Source organism: Tauraco erythrolophus, chromosome 1, assembly GCF_009769465.1.
Source record: "Tauraco erythrolophus isolate bTauEry1 chromosome 1, bTauEry1.pri, whole genome shotgun sequence".
In the NCBI taxonomy this organism is placed as follows: Eukaryota; Metazoa; Chordata; class Aves; order Musophagiformes; family Musophagidae; genus Tauraco; species Tauraco erythrolophus.
Window position 1 is genome coordinate 64653646 of NC_141465.1, and position 15349 is coordinate 64668994.

The 15349-nt window shown below is 40.4% G+C and overlaps 1 long non-coding RNA gene across 1 annotated transcript; it reads left to right on the plus strand.

The window, feature by feature from the left end:
* Positions 1 to 4522: 4522 nt before the first annotated feature.
* Positions 4523 to 11602, plus strand: LOC147529414 (uncharacterized). Its single transcript, XR_015222116.1, has 3 exons — positions 4523 to 4666; positions 5622 to 5737; positions 11168 to 11602. It is a non-coding gene; the product is annotated as an uncharacterized LOC147529414 (long non-coding RNA).
* The last annotated feature ends 3747 nt before the right edge of the window (positions 11603 to 15349 follow it).

The following is a 15349-nucleotide window of genomic DNA, read 5'->3' on the forward strand; positions in this document are numbered from 1 at the left end:
CAAAATAGAAATAAAATTGAGATAAATGTAATCAGACATGATAGATCATTCAGTCAGGAAACAAACAAATGCAACTCAACTGCCCACTCCCAGGCCAATATGGTTCTCTGTTATCAAAGGTGCTGGACACATGTTTTGACGATGACCTAGTTGATGACAACATAGCAGCGAGGACAATCAAAAATGGTGAAGGGGAAAAAGGGAGAAAAAGAAAAAAAAAAAGCCTAAAAAAGTTTAGGTCAAGACCCCCCCTACTACCACATAAATATCTATTTGTTGTTCAAAAGAGCAAGTACTCAATATTTACAACTGACACTTAACAGGAGGTAAAAACTTGATGCTGTCCCCCCCACACTCTGCAAGTGACAAGGGATGATAGTGGAGACAATGTACATAGGGACCAAAGAAGTCTGTGCTGTAGCCCTTTTTCTGGTTGAAGATCATGGGTTTTACTCCTTATCCACATAAAGCTCTCCTGTTTATGTTTTATGCTGATGGAGTGAATTTTACCCTACATAATTTCACCTACCCTAGCTCAAGTCACTTAGGAAGCTTTTATGTAGATTTTACACTTAATTAACATAACCTCATCAGACTTGGTATTTTCTGGAATTTACACGAACTGGGTGTCTTAAGAAACCCCGATGAAGACGAAGACGAAGGATTGCTTTATTGAGAGTGGGGAAGAAAAATACTGTATACAGCAGTAAGGCGAATAAAAACTTGGATTAGAAGATGGATTTAGTGGGTTAAGAAGTCACAGAACTTTGACAAAGCACAACTTTACTAATACAAATAAGAACCCTGAGCTGCATTTGAATTCACATCACACCACACCTGGTAAGAATTAGTCTAGCACAGCATCATCAATCATAGTGTGGTTGTCAGTTTTGACATCCTTTAAGTCTACGTTGTGTGCTTAATGACTACATTACAGAAAATGTAAACAGACACCAAACATACAGGTATGCCCTATATTTTTTCAAAAGATGCCGTATATTTAAAAATAATAATAAAGGAGCACCAACAGTGTTTTGTATAGAGAGTGAATAAGTGAACTGTAAAACAAGCTGTTATAAAATAATCAGAAAAAAAGTTTCTAAAAACAGGAAATAAAAAAAAGAAAAAAGCTTGTAATATTTAGGAACTTTGATTGACCCAAACTGGGAAAACGTCAATTAATATTTAGAGGAAACAGAGAATCCCTTATATTTTGCTATCATATATTTTCTCTCTGAAAAAAAACATCCTGCAGAGATTAAATATTATCTTTACTATACATCCTGTGAATTTTTCAGTTTGATATTGTGACCGTGATTTACTAATAAGGACTCTGGAGTCACTTGTGAGCCCATTACAAGCCCTATATTAATAATTCATAAGGGAAAAACATGCTGAAGAAGTGCTTGGGATCATGACCTAAGTGAAATGCCTGAGTTCAAACTAAAAATCTCCCAAATTCCATTTTTATTATTAGCAGATTTCTAGAATTACAACACTTACAAGAAAGCCCTCAGTTCAGCAGCTCTGAAGGTTGCCCAGGTATTACGAATATAAGGCCCCTTGTCTCATTCGCTTGTGTGATCTGTGATTAAAACTTCTGCAGACTTCAGCGAGTGCAGGATCAGGTCCCTCAGCAATTCATTCAGGGAGGAATCTTAATTTGAGATTTTAGTGAGTGTTTATTTTCTGGCTCAACAGCAGCATATTTTGGAGGTGGGAAAAATGTATGCAAAGAAGGGTCAAAATCCAGATGTAAGAATGAATAGCAAGAATACATTCAAAGGGTGCAGGAGGAGTGAGAACGGTAAATACATGTCTGATTTGGTCTGTGAAAGGTAATGTTATCTCTTTTCTGAAACTGCATTGTGCTTTCTCGTGGCATATATGTAACTGTGTCTGCAGAGATATGAGAAAGGTTTTAGAATAAAAAGATCTCACTTTGTCTCTGTAAATTAGTTCAGTTAAGTTTCCAAAGTAAAAAGAAGAACCAGAAAACAATGTTTTATTTTAGCTCATTTGAATAATCTTCCTCATTTCTGCGATCTATCACTCACAGATAAGAAGCACCTTACGAATTTTATTATTTCTACAAAATATATCTTATTCAATTAGCAACTGTCAAGGAAAAAAATAGACAATAAACCTCCAAGTCTGATTAAAATGGAAAGAAATGTTGAGTGAAATGCATGATATTGAAAGCTGTTATATTTCTTTGAAAATGAGCATTCTTACAGAAATTACTTTCGAAGTTTTTTACTGAACGTAAATCAAAGTCCCAAACTTGGTTTGATTTTAGTCATTGGGAACAAGATTTGAATTGGGAACTGCCTCAGATATCTGTGGTTTTAATTTAGCTATTTGTTTTCAGCAATAAAAATATTTCAGTGCTTTGAGGGAGGTCATACGTCTTTTTGGAATTCTGATTTATTCCTTTAGGATCTCCTGTTCCACATCTCCAGAACAAGGAAAAATAAGAAAAAGAGAAGCACTTATTATCCCAACTTTATTAAAACACAACAGACCAAAGAAAGAAACTTCACAATTCCATTTATCCCAATTTGTAAATGAGAATTTTATTACAACATGTATTAGACAAAGTAATACAATTAAAAAGCTTTTACGTATTTGCTTATCATAGGTCTGGATTATTGTTTGAAAGCTGAGATGCTTTCACGAATATATGTGGGTAGCACACTAACAAAGTATTGAATATTAATTACAATTTTTATAAAGCAATTCTCATAAGTCTTTGGTCTAAGCCAACAGTCCTTACTCAAGCAAAACAACTTGAATGCTGTGGGAGTTTTACCTAGCTCAGTACTTTAATCTCCTTAGAGATCAATAAATAATTAAAAATTTTATCATATGAGCTACTGTGTTTTAAAATTGACTTCTTTTAAATTAATCTTTGCTTAACTTGTTGGACAAATAGTGAAGAATGTCTCCCCTGCCTTTGTGCCTGCACCTCTTAGAAAAAACGGTGCAGGCAGCATTCTGCAATGTTACACACAGCCCTAGTTTGGTTCTGAAATATTCCCATTTTTGGATTGTTTTTCCTTTAACAGCCTGATAACATCGCACGATTTCCTTCCACAGTTCCAGTACTCCTCATTACTAATTCCAATAGCAAAAACTTGCCAGAACCCCTGAGAAGCAAACCTTCAAATCTAGAATTAAATAACAGAATATATTACGCATTGGACATTTGCAGGGAAACTTTACTTGAGGGAAAATAAATACAAACATCTTGTTCTGTGATCTGTAAGTAAACTACTTTAACCACTGTTCTGCTCCTAGAAAGGCTTCTGACAATTATGTCTGTCGAGCCAAAGTTTTAACAGTGTGTATCTGAGGCTGGCATATATACTTCATACAGTATTAATAAAGGGCTTCCCGAATTGATGAAAATGTACCGTCTTCACGTATAATGAATAAGCACCTAATTAAAAGCACAGTAAAGCCAGGAGCACAGATATTGTTTTTTTATATATTAATATCCATTGTATTGCTTCAGTCTTTAATGTGAGCCTCTTCAGCTGACTGATGCCCAAAGGGGAGCTAACAAATCGCTCAGCTGGTGGCTGACACTGGTCCTGAAGAAAGCTAGTAAGGAACACTTTGCAGTCTTTCAGAGGCTCTACACCAGCTGTCACCCAGCTATGGGTGCTGAAAAGCTCCTGTCACTTCATCCAAAGGGATTTACTTGGTCAGAAGGAAAATTTAAATACAAAGCATGCAGCTAAGAAGCTAGTGAAAAGGATTATGAGTGCACAAGAGCACATGTGTATAAGACACTAATACATCTTTAGGAAATTTCAGATCCCCAAAGCCAGGATTACTGCCAGAGGCAGGGTGGTATACGTATGCTGGGACCTTTACCGTTAGTTATTATCTCCCAACTATTCAACTTTATAGGTCTTTCATCATGTGAGGGGGGTGGGTTGGTGGTGATGGTGGTGGGGAGGAGGAGGAGGTTGTTTTAAAAACTGCTCCCCTTATCTTCAATAAGGGAGTAAGAAAAGACATTCCTGATCTATTAGTCCGCAGAATTCACCTGCACGCGAAACGCTCTATAGCTTTAGTTATCGTCTGACGTTTAATTTGTGTGTGTGTATGTGCGCACGCAGCGTTGTCCAAACGGACCCGAATGTCCAGCTTAATTGTTTAATCACGACTAAAGCAAACAAAGCACGGCGTCTCGCGCTCGCCATCAGAGCTGCCGAGCGGAGGAGAGACGAGCAGACAGAAGAGGTGCGTGACAGGAGCAACCTGCCCAGCCAGGGGAAGGTTTCTGACTCTGATCTGGCCATCTTTGCAAATTGGCACTCAAGAAAATGACACACGAGACCCGCTAGCTGAGCTTGGAGGGGAACGACACTGGGAAAAACGCTGTGCTACAGAGAGTTGGAAACGCTGTGCCGGGAAGAGTTGAGGGAGGGCAGTTGAATCTCGACTCTAGCCTTTTTTTTTCTCTTGTTCTTTTTTTTTTCTTTCTTTCTTTTCTTTCATAAGCGTCATTTTAGAATCACCGAAGGGAGAAAGAAAGGAAAAGAAAACGTGAAACAGAAGAGTAACGTCTATAAAAACTTACATTTTCAGCCAGCTTAACCCTGCAGTCAAACTCGACTCGGAGCAGCACCCGTGCTGGCTGGCCTGTGGCGAGGTACTCTTATTCTATGTCAGTAAAGCCCCTGGCCTGGCCTGCTGGGTGCAGGAAAGTTGATGATAACGCCAAGTTGTTTAGAGGAGGAACGAGAAGCGGGACCACGGCACGAGACACTGGCTACCACCGCCCAGCCCCACGGGAGGGTCATGCGAGTTGTGACTACTCTTAGCCTGGGTGCCCAGCCCTGCCTTGGCCCCCTGCGCAGGCAGGCGGCGGGACAAATCCCGGGAGGCGGTGGGGGAGAGGAAGGCAGAGGGGTGAGGGGGAGGAGGGAGTGCAGGCAGGAGGGCTGAGAGCAGAAGCTCACCTACAGCAGCTCGGGATAATGGGGAGAAGGTGGGAATGTGGCAATGAAATGTGGAAGGTTCAGTGGAAAAATCGTATTTTGGGGAAAATTCCCCATGTAAAGCCTGTAGGAGCGTTAGCATTATGTGTCGTACAAAGCGGGAGGTTTAACAAAAAGTGCTACACAGCGCGAACCAGCTGCCTTTAGAGGTCACTAGAACATCGCTGCAGTATTTACAAATTTTCCATGAAGGATTAGAAGTTAGTCTAAAGCCCTATATACACTATATACAGTTCCAGTGGATGCTGTATACTATTATCTAAATTTCTTCACATAGACTATCATGTATCTGCCCCAGCAAAGCTGATTAGTGAAGCAGCTTGACTCTGACATATCCTTTATGCCAGCCACAAGCTGCCTTGCACAGCCACCTTATTCACTGTGGAGACAGGCCTGAAGCAAGATTGTAACACAACAAATGCAAATGAGATGAGCCTTACACCACTTAAACCGAGATGGCTATAATATGTAACAGCTTAATGTGCCCACAGAAGTGATTGATGCCCCTTCCATATCTCTAAAGAGCTTCAGTTTTGATGCACTCTGTTTTTAACTAATATTTCTTTTTACTCCTCTTCCTGGCGGTGTCTTTCTCTTTATCCTCAGCGTGGGGAAGGGAGGAAGAAAACAAAATGCCAAGCAACCTATCAAAGCTGGTTGTCTCTCCCAAGATCCCGACTCGATGAAAACAAAAAATTGGAGGACCTCGTAATCAGCTCCAGGTAGTTTATTTAGATTATTCCAGCAGAAATTCGGCCTCTTGTAAATTAGTTATTGCTGATAATAAGCAACATTACTTCCTATGGAAAGAAGCAACGTTTGTAATCTGACAAACTACTTGTCATAGGGCAACACAGTCTAAGGGCCTCAAGGAACCACCACTATTAATCCCAACAGACCACAGCCCCACTGTCACTCTGCCTGAGTAGCAGATAGCCAGGAATTTGGGGAAAATTTTAGACAAACCTAACATCCTTTACTAACCTAACCAAATGCTGCACTAACCTAACTGGCTATACATTTCTAATCAGTATTCGTTCCCTGTCCTTAAAATAAACAGAAAACAGATTTCTCTGTTTCCCCTAAAATCAATCTTTCCCTGTATCTGTCAGTTGCTTTCTCCCAATTAGTATTCTAAATTCATTTATTTTTGTCATAAATTAATTTTTTTTGCGTACCTTGGCACGAGTTTTTCATTCAATACTTGTGAGTAATGTGACAGACTTAACGTTGTGTTGCTTAGCAGTAATGAAAAAAAAGTAACTTTGTTAATGAATTGAGATGAATCAAAAATGCCTTATTAATTATTGCTTGCCTAGTAGGCTAAGCTTTGGCTCTTCACCTCACTGGCCCAGAGAACATTTCTTGCCTTTGGCCATGTCGGAGGGGCTCATTAAAACATCTCTTGGGAGCAGACAGGAATTGTTAGTGAAAAGCAATGGTCAGTGCCTCAGCTAGAACCCAGCAGGGGAGGGAATCCCTCGTCACTGAGAGCTAACAAGGCTGTATGTATTACACCTGTAATCAAACTGCTCCGAAAATGCCAGGAGACCACTGGGCTCTCTTTGTGATTGGTGAAGTTATCTGAAAATGCTGAATCCAATCCATAATTGATGTGCACACATACAATTACAAGCCTCCAGATATCAGTTAAAATGTTGCAGTTGCAAGCCTTAAGGAGTGGTAAACCTTAACATGCATGGCATAAAATCAGGTGTTTGACATAATAAAAGTGAACCTGTTTTGCTTCCATGCACTGTCAGTTAAATTTTAATTGAATTTGCTACATTTGTTAACAGATGTAATTATAGAGAACCTCACTGAAAAACAATGATGTATGGATGGGCTTGGGTATCTTAGACATTTTGTGAATTAATTTGTATGTTTAAATAAAGATCTACATCACTGTTTTGCCTAAGGTAAGTAAAATTTGCTATGACATGTAACGTGACCTTGGGATATTGAGGTCTGAGAATTTTACATGTCCTAATCTGCAAGTTAGGATAAGGTGAAAAACTAATGCCTCTTGAAGACTTAGGTTTGTGTCTGACCTCCTCATGGTCTCCTAGAAAAGTCAGAATGGCAAACTGCTTTCAAGACTTGGCTTCCAAGTAACTCACCCTCTAGTAGACGAAAAGCTGAACTGCGAGATGAAAGATGGCCTCAATGAGCTGAGCAGAGAAATTTAGAAGTCAGTGGCATAATGCTCTCCAGAAGAATATATATATTTACTATAGTTCATCCAGTCATCCTCCGGATTAGTGTTTTCCTTTAATTTTTGTATTTGCTTGCTTCTTGGTTATAGTATGAGAAAGAAACCCTCTTCTGGTGTGATGCATAAACAGATAAACTTCTAGAGATGATGAAGATTGCAATCACTCCTTTCTTGCTCCAAGGAGCGGACAGCAGGCCAATGGGGAGGCTGTGTAACAGCAGAACATGAAAAAAGAGCACGTGGAGAAAGAGAGCTTGCAGAATCAGCAAACTACCCACTATAAATATTTTTGGGGTGCACCCATGAGTTTAAGATGGAACAATTATTATTGCTGTTCAAGAAGGCTTCCCTATTTTCTGAACTACTTTGATTTAAAAACATGATTGATAGATCTGAGGGCAGATATGAACCTGTATCAATAGCATTGAAAACTGATTCATGAGACTACAACATGAAGAACATGCTCTACTGCACTCTATCTGGTAAAATTGTTTATGCTATATCTGACTCTAGGGCATTCTGAACAATTACAAGAATGAGCTAAAATTTATATCAGCCACTAATGAAATGGAATTGCAGAATGCCCCTTTGCAGTGCATCTGGCAGTTTTGGGACTCCTCTCTCTTAACCTTGCTAGGAGAAGTGTTCCTCTCTTCATCCTTAACTGCTCCAAAATGTGCTGCCCTAGTTAGGAGGTCAGACTCCCTCTGTAGACACTGGAAAGGGACAGCCATGCCCCAAAGGACAAGTTATTACATCTGTCTTAGAGTGGCGGATTTGTGCTTCAGGGGCGGAGGGAGACTCCAGTAGAGGCTGTAGAAGGAAAAGAGCTTAGATAAGATGAATCCTGTCTAAAGTGGCTTAACTTTTTTTTTAAAAAAAGTTTTCATTTGTAATCTCACTAAAGCTCTCACTACTAAAATGTTTTTCTACACGGATTATTGTTTTCGTAAGGCTTTATTTCATATTATCTTTTTAGTTGTATCTTTTTAAGAAATAAACTGGAAAGGGGGAGGACAAAAATTGCTGATCAAATACAATCTCAAAGGGTCAGACTGGGAGGTGTAGGAAGAGTTCAAATAGCTATTGACATGTATTTGAAGGCATACTTTGTTGTCACTTTTATTTTTATGCATGAGATTGAAGAGGGGAAAATATACAAAACCACATACCCTGACAATTCCTGAAACAGAAAAAACACCTTCTTTCTTCTCATTCCTAAACTGTAAGGCAGGTAGCTGAGATCTAAACGATTTTCAGACTGTTGTCACTCTGAAATGTCATCCTGCCACCCAAATTAGCAGCATAACAACCTGTTTGTTGTAAGGATTGCATGTTTGACTAGAAGCACCATTTACAGAGGTAGAAGTCCTTTCTATTGGGTGCTGTAGAAACAGAGAACAAAGAAGATAGTCATCATTCTCTAAGAGCAAATGGTTTAAAAGCACATCATCAAGTTTGTGACAAGACATCATTGGTTTAATTTGTAGTGCTCTCTTGGCACTAAGAGGGTATAGGTACCAAACCAAATTCATCTGGAAATCACTGGCTACGTTGGAAATCACTGGCTACATTCACATGAGATGTGAATTTGACTCATTGACTTTGGTGGTGTAAATGGCAGATGCCGAGGAAGTGCGCAAAAGCGGATTTCCCCCACCTTTGACCTCCTCAAGTTTCAGGGCTGACAGTGGCTCACCTGTATAATTCAGAACACCTCAAGGCTGCTCTAAGCTCCACTGGCTTGTAACAGCCTCCAAGGTGCTTTTGTGCCGCCGAGAGATTTCTAGCACACATGCTGCGGCCGTGAGCCCTGCAGTGGGGTGTGGAGCAGAACCAGGTCCCTTGCTTTGTAGGGCATGGAGATCCCCCAGCTCCTGGTAATCTCCCAGCCTCCATTAGGGCAGTTTTCCAGGATCTTTGTGCTGCTGGGCTCAGAGTTGTGCTCTGTTTGTAAAGCTGCATCCTTGCCATTAAGTGTTAAAAAGATGAAGGGATGTTAATTTGTCACACAGGTTGCGTTGTCAGCAAAGGTTTCTGCCATGCCTGGTTATGGCCTAGGCATTTGCAAAGAACTTGTGACCATTTCCTCTAGGTGAAATTTTGCCTGAAGATGCCCTTAGCTTTTGAGTTATTGCCAAATATATATATGTATATAATATTTGGAATCATTTAGAAAAACCTGCGTCTAATAAGCCTTTAATCAAATGTGAGATCGATAATATCAGTAAGCAGTGAATACTAGTATATCAGTGCACAAGTAATTAACAAAGTAGCAACAATTGGTATGTAGTAGGAAGAAAAATGACAGATGTCAATTATTATATTGAACTCGGTGATTGTGTGTACCTGTACATGTAATGCATGTGCATGTGCCTAGGTATACGCAGCTTTCGTATGTTCAGGTGTAACAACCCTTATAGACATACTGACATACACGGTACAGTTTCCAATCAGAACAAATAGAGCCACAAACTGATCATTTAAACTGCAAGCAAATGATGCTTCCAGCCTGTGGTCCCTGCTGTGAATGCAAGCAGGTGAGGAATGGTGCTAAATGCTTTTGATGTTGCCAGCTCCCATTTGCCACCCAACTTTTTTCTCCTCCAAAACCTCTTAACAAACTTCAAAGGCCTCCTTGCTTCTTGCCTTAATCCAGTGCACTGAGACCTCTAGTTCAAAGAACTTTCCTTAAACCCTCTTCTTAAACTGCAACCAAAACTTTTTCTTTCCTTTCCACAAAGTAGCAATTACAGCTCTGTTGCGTGGCAATTGGGCTTGGGCCGATCAGCTCCTGCTATTAATTAATCTCACAAAGGGGGCTCATTTCCTGGCATTCAAATTGACAAGAGAGCAGAGAACAGAAAGCCCTTTCAAAGCAGTTCCAGTTAACTGAGAGAAGAGGTATCAGAAAAAAGAGCCCCACAGTATTTGAGGTGGAGGGCACATTTGATACTGCCTGTGCTTGCTACTGATTGAATGATTTTGTTAAGGAGAGCTCTTTGCTAATCTTTTACCTGCAAAAAGCTCACGAGCAAGTAAATGCAGCACAAATATTGCTATATTGTGGCAGAGAGGCTTCACAGGCCAGGCTTTCGATTTCACTCTCCCAGTGCATCTTCTCAAGCATTATACTTACTTTAAACAGAAAGTGTTCACTTTACTAGCATAGAAAAGCTCTTGGAAGAAGGAGGGGGAGATGAAGAGGCAAGAAAGAAGAATAGCAGACAAGAGATTAAAGCTTTTTATTCAGTATCTCTTTCGTATTCAAATTGTGCTAAGGGCTCTGTGAAAGTTAGAAGCAAGCTTGTTCAGGAGGGCTTCTAAAGTGTGTACATGGATTTCATGGGAATAGAAAAGAAGCCACGGACTGGGTAATGAAAGAAAGATAAGATGTCCTATATAAAACAACTCAAGAGTGGTTCAATTACTTCAGCAAACCATCAAGTAAGCTTTGAAGATTTGAGGAAACACTGTTAAAATGTAACAAAAAACTCATGTTGCAGGTTTTGTACCACTATATGTTTGTATACTACTCTGTGAATTACTTAAGCTGTATTCCCTCTGTGAATGTTGTTTACTTCTTTGGGGTTTTTATTATTTTTCTGGAAGAGTTATGGAAAATGAAACGTTCACATTTGATCTTTGTATCTCCATGAAAGGGAGTGTGCCATAAAAAAAAATGGCATCATTGTTTACAAAAATAAGCCTGGGAATTAAAGGTCTGTGGCTGACAGTTTCACATATTTCTCTTTGCAGTTCAAATAGCCCTCCTGACAAAGGCTAAATGGTATAAGAAATAATCAACCACTTTCACCCAGGGAAAGGTCTGAACTGAGGAATATACCAGCTATAAAAAGAAAAGTCTGCGGTTTAGAAAATACCTATTTTTAATTGCACCTATCTCTTTGTCTCTCTGTCTCCTTCCCCTCCCCAGTTCTTTATGTCTGCGACTTGACAAGTAACATCAAACATGGCCCAAGAACAAAGCTAACCAGCCATGGCCCGCAGCATCCTTCAACCAGAAGTCACCTTTAGTCAAGCTTTGCCACCTAATTTGCAGTGTTTCTGTTTATACTCTTCAAACACAAGTCCTAAAACTCTTGTTGTATAAAGCTTTCCTGGTTTCTGTTCGGTAAGATTACAATGGGAATGTTGGAATGATTTAACACTTTTAGCGATCGTCAGCTGCAGCAGCCCTGGTGCTCCGAGTTCAGAAACACAGAGCTGAGACCACAACTTTATTCCTCCTAAGTTTATTTTGTGGTTTTTTTTAATGCATGCTGAATAATACATCTGTAAGGCTGCCAATTTAAAGTGTAACGCAATCCTCTTCTGTGCCAACTGTGCTGAAACAGTGATAAATTATCTTCATAGATTATTGGGTTTTTAATTTAGTTGGATCGAATAGGTGGCAATCATGGAACACAGAATTGTTTAAGTTGGAAGAGACCCTGAAGATCATCAAGTCCAACCATTAACCTAGCACTGCCAAGTTCACCACTAAATCATTTCTCTAAGCACTGCATCTATACATCTTTTAAATACCTCCAGGAATGGTGACTCCACCACTCCCCTGGGCAGCCTGTTCCAATGCTTGACAACACTTTTGGTGAAGAAATTTTTTCCTGATATCCTATCTAAACCTCTCCTGGCACAACTCAAGGCCATTTCCTCTTGTCCCATTGCTTGTTATTCACCTTGATACAACCTCCTTTCATGTAGTTGTAGAAAGCAATAAGGTGTCCCCTCAGACTCCCTTTCTCCAAACTAAATAACCCTGGTTCCCTCAGCCACTCCTCATAAGACTTGTTCTCCAGACCTTTCACCAGCATTGTAGCATGTCTTTGGACATGCTCCAGCACCTCAATGTCTTTCTTGTAGTCAGAGGCCCAAAACTGAACACAGTATTGGAGGTGCAGCCTCACCAGTGCTAAGTACAGGAGGACAATCACTTCCCTGGTCCTGCTGGCCACACTATTTGTGATACAAGCCAGGATGCCTTTGGCCTTCTTGATACCTGGGCACTGTGCTGGCTAATATTCAACCAACTTTTGAGCAATACCGCCAAGTCCTTTTCTGCCAGCCAGCTTTCCAGCAACTCTTCCCTAAGCCTTACCTAAGCATTGGGTTGTTGTGACGCAAGTGCAAGACCCAACACTTGGTCTTGTTGAATTTCGTACAATTGGCCTTGATCCATTGATCCATCCTGTCCAGATCCCTCTGTAGAGCCTTCCTACCCTCAAGCTGATCAGCCCTCCCTCTCAACTTGATGTCATCTGCAAATTTACTAAGGGTGCACTCGATCCCCTCGTCCAGATCATTGATAAAGATATTAAACAGAACTGGCCCCAATACTGAGCCCTGGGGAACATGACTTGAACAATCACCAACTGGACTTAACTCCATTCACCACAACACTTTGAGCAAAGTCATCCAGCCAGTTTTTTACCCAGCAAAGCGGATGCCCATCCAAGCCATTGTCAGACAGTTTCTCCAAGAGAATGCTGGGGGAAACAGTGTCAAAGGCTTTACTAAATTTTACGTAGACAACACACACAGCCTTTCCCTCATCTACTAAATGGGTCACCTTGCCGTAGAAGGAGACCAGGTTAATCAAGCAGGACCTGCCTGGCTGGGTCTGATCACCGAGTTGTCCACACGACATGTGCCACACGATGGCATTTAAGATGATCTGCTCCATAACCTTTCTTGGCACTAAGGTCAGACTGACAAATTTGTAGTTTCCCAGATCCTCCCTCCATTGCTTCTTGTAGATGGGCATCACATTTGCTAACTTCCAGTCAGCTGAGACCTCCCTGTTTAGCCCAGACTGCTGGTAAATGATGAACAGTGGCTTGGTGAGCACTTCTGTCAGCTCCCTCAGATCCTTGGGTGGATTCCATCTGGCCCCATAGACTTGTGTTTGTCTAAGTGATGTGGTATGTTGCTAGCCCTTTTCCTTTGGATTATGGGGGCTTCGTTCTGCTCCCATCCCTGTCTTCCAGCTCAGGGGACTGCGTACCCAGAGGCCAACCGGTCTTACTGTTAAAGATTGTGGCAAAGAAGGCATTAAGTACCTCAGCCTTTTCCTCATCCTTTGGCACTATGGTTCCCCCCACATCCAATAAAGGATGGAGATTCTCCTTAGTCCTCCTTTTATTGCTAATATATTTATAGAAGCATTACATTTTTAATAGTCTTTTATGGAAGTAGCCAGTTCAGCTTCTAGTTGGGCTTTGGACCTTCTAATTTTCTCTGCATAACCTTACGACATCCTTGTAGTCCTCCTGAGTGGCCTGCCCCTTCTTCCAAAGATCGTAAACTCTCTTTGTTTTCCTGAGTTCCAGCCAAAGCTCCCTGTTCAGCCAGCCCGGTCTTCTTCCCCACCAGCTCATCTTTTGGCACATGGGGACGGTCTGCTTCTGCACCTTTAGAATTTTCTTCTTGAAGAATGTTGAGCCTTCCTGGACTCCTTTGCCCTTCAGGACTGCCTCCCAAGGAACTGTGTCAAGCAGTCTGCTAAATAGGCCAAAGTCTGCCCTCCAGAAGTCCAAAGTAGCCATTCTGCTGACCTGCCTCTTACTTCTCCAAGAATAAAATGCTATTTGCGATCAAGTGAAACACAGCAATTACTAGTTTCCTTGAATAAAAGTAAAAAAATTCAGTTTACAGGTCATTTTCTCACAGGAGAAAAAAAGAATGTCACCAGAAAAATTCATCAACTCATGCAGACAATGAAAAACAAGGAAAAAAATGAAACTTAAACCCAAACTAAATCTCCATTTTTCTGCCCCGTGATTAAGGATAGTCATATAACCTCATTAAGTATAGCATCAACATTCAAGGGGTTAGCAACCAAGATTTTTCAGTGCACTTTCAAAGATCTCATAGTTCTCTAAAAACTCAGAGCATTAACCTGAGACCTCAGATGGTCATTATCATACGGTACTGCTGACTTTACTCAGTATTTAACAGCCCTTTTGGCTTCACAGACACCCAAAGAAAGGTTGTATAAATTGTGTTTTTCCCAGTAGTGATTTAAACTTTTAATGCCACATGAACCAATCACCTATAGTAAGCAATGCTATTCTGCCTCTGGTTCTCTCAGTGTCTGCTATGCCTGGGATGCAATGGTGTCAGTGTTCCAATGGTTGGATCCTGGGTTTTCCCTCTAAAAAATGGCTGCTGAAAGGGACTGTGATGAGAACTGACATATTGGGTAATCCAGTAAACCAATGTGGATACCACAAAGGCAAGTACCAGTCATGGTTGGAATATACTTTTAAAGCAGCTTTAAAAAAAAAAGTATTAATACAGAGATAAAAATCATATCCAAACTTTTCCAAAATTTTTGAATGAACCATATGATTTTTTTGAAATTGTTTTCAATTAAAAAAACCCACCAAAGAGCACAAAAGCCTATATAATATAAACATCTTGGATTCTCTCACTGTAGATGTGCCAGAAAGGAACACATATTTTGAATGAACCATAGTTCAAGTGTTCGGACTCACAAATTCAGGGCCAACTACTCTTCTCTATCCCTACAGGGATTCTTGTCAGCCACAGCAGGACAATGAAGAAACTAAAGGAAAGGACAATTTTGATGTTGTAAATGAGCTTTCTTTATGCCTTAATTTTTATGATGGCTATTACAATATACTGGGAAAATGCAGTTGCAATTAGGACTGTTCCTCCAAGTCCTTCACTCAGGTGAGTCATTCTTCACTCAGGTGCTCCCAGTCCCAAAGAATTCTGTTTTTTTTCTCCTTCTTTTGTGTACCACTATTTTTGCCTCTGCAATTTATTCTCCAGTAATTTAGGTCCTGGTGGAATTATATCAGCTCATCCTCTCTATTATATCCTATGTATTATATCAGCTCATCCTCTCAGAGGATCTGTATATGTCTTTCAAATAGTGACATTAAAATCCACCAAATTCTTGGATTTCATATAAATACGTGAGTCTGCCAATTTCTTCCTGGTGTGTTTGGAGTTCTGCCCCATATATTACCTTTTTCTACTAAGCAACATCTTGAGTGTACTTTGAACCTTGCAGCAAATAAGATACCTACAAGAAACTTGCCAAACTAAGACTTCACATACAGTTACATAC